Here is a 2,581-nt window from a genome sequence, read left to right on the forward strand (position 1 = left end):
TGGGAAAAAGGGAAAAGGGGGGTGAGTAAACAAGTTTACTCAGTGAGGAGATCAAACTCTGCCCACTGGACATACAATAATCACGTTCCAAATATAATCAACAACTATTACTTAGCATAGATTCAGAATGTTTATCAAACAAACAACTTAACAAACAACTTATTTCTCCTCAGTAACTTTCATCTTATTTTATGCACTTCTGTGGCAACTACCACATGCAAATATTTCTATTTCTTTACATTACTTAATAAGTTTTACTTTACTTATACGTTTGGCCATTAACACTTTTTATGGCTCCCAAACCCCCTTTCTTTAGAAGACCACGGCCCATAGCTCGATTCTTCCCCTGCTCGTCAGCGGTTTATGACCTGCAATGAACCTGTCGGTTCATTACAGTCCACATCCTCAAGTTTCTTATCCTTTCACATTCTCATTCTCTTGTATGTTCAAAATTATATTTATAATATAATATATAAGTTAGCTCATAACATCATATCATGTAGCTAAATGTGCTTCACATATAACATGTTACTAACAACCTACTTTATCATGCACACAAATCCACACAAACACATTCAAATAACAAACAATTCTTGAGTCTATACTCTGCAACTATCGAAGAGTACATAAGGAAAGAGGTTACTGTTATCTGCAAATACCACCCTCACCTTAGCCATTGGATCACATCCTTGATAAAAGACAGCAACAACAAAACTTCGATTCAATACCGATCTCAAACTGCAATAGTGTAGATTAGACGATCAAAGATTTATTCTAGTAACCAAACTGATTTAATCGTGCTGGTGATTCTCAAATAAATTAATTAGATGTAGTTTAATAATTAAATCAAACCAATAATCTAATAATCCATAACTCCACAATTTAGTCCACGTACGATCACATGCTCCCACAATACTAATTCCTAACCCAGCCACAATACACGATTCACCAATATTTATATTAACCAACGTTATCGACAACGTACGTAACGTAACCATGCATGACACCACAAATCAACTCATGCACGTCCCATAAACAAGTTTCGGTTCTAGACTTAACTCATCTGTTTTAGTTGGTTAAGCTTCTCGGTTCAATAATTAATGCAACACAACACAACGACACACACGAGAAAGAGTTTCGCCGTTTACCTTACTCGGCGTTTACACCCAACAACTCGTGACGGATCAGCAACGCCGATCCACAAAGCTTCAAGCCCACGGTTGGTCACATCCTCATCTCTCAACAATCAAACAACAACAAAGCAACAGATCCATCAAGACAATAGCAGAAACTTATTCCGCAAGCTACATAATAAAATAGGGTTTCCTTACCCTTAACGACATCTCTGACTCTGATGGCCCACGACTGCTCCGATAACAGCGGTGGTCATCCGGTGACTCATGGTTGCAACCTCTGGGGCAACTTACGGTGGCGATGGTGTCGACGGCAAAAATCTTGTCACGCTTCTCAATGTTCTCGGATTCTTTCAAACACGACACCACGACAGAGCAAAAACAACAACCATAGTGGCTCAGCTGTCTCTCCCACTCTCGGTGGCTGCTGGTCTGGTTTTAGGGTTTATGTTTTCGTTTCTCTTTGACGGCAAATGAAGAAATACATGATCCACAAATACAAACGACATGACCTTTGCCGTTTCACATAATTGATTCTTAATGGGCTTCAAAAAGAAACAAACTGGCCCAAATCCCAATTATAAAATCGGGGTGTTACAATTCTCCCCCACTTAAAATAAATTCGTCCTCGAATTTGTGAATCAATTTCTCTCCCACTTAGTTTTCGTCCCAACTTGAAGTGTTTTCTGTTTGATCTTTAAAGTTTGAGATTATCATATCCAACTTAGAGTGTTCTTCTCTTGTATGCTTGTATTGATTTCTTTCCAAACTTTTCCGATCAACAATGAACCACAAGTTTCCACTTGGTTATACTGTAATCACTCTAGTTTCCATTTACTAGAAATAATCCGTTCATGCTTCTCATTTTCAGCTTTTTAACCAAACAAAACTAATTCTTCCATTACTACGATTAGTTCTGATGTTTAGCAATATTACAACATAAAACGTCAAGTGTCACAGTTCCTTTAATTTTCCATCGCTTAAACATAATACACATCCTTCAAATAAGGTCTAAAACTTGAATAGAATACTTCAATTTCCAACAAAAGGTCTTTCTATTACCTTGACTTGTGAAAATAACCAGTTCACCAACATACAACCTATGACCTGGTCTAACATTGTTCTAAAGTGTACACATCCACCATGACCATTACGGTTTTGTGCAACACGGAGCTAAATGATCCACCAGGCTTCTGTTGCGCTCACCTTGTAAAGTTGACATCCCTTTGAAAGTTTCCCAATGTTAAATTTAACATAGTGTTTTCCTAACACTCTCTTAGTGTTTTGGTTCCTTTTGGGTTTCACACTTCCATGCATTTGTTTTTTTCTTTTTCCTGTCAAAATATTACTTTCCATATAATCCTCATTCGCCACATAATGACCATCCTGCATAACTCAAACACCAAATCAAAATAATGTTGTCTCCTCATAGTTCTTTGTGGTCTCCA

The sequence above is a fragment of the Camelina sativa genome, chromosome 15 (genome assembly GCF_000633955.1).
Source record: "Camelina sativa cultivar DH55 chromosome 15, Cs, whole genome shotgun sequence".
Classification (NCBI taxonomy): Eukaryota; Viridiplantae; Streptophyta; class Magnoliopsida; order Brassicales; family Brassicaceae; genus Camelina; species Camelina sativa.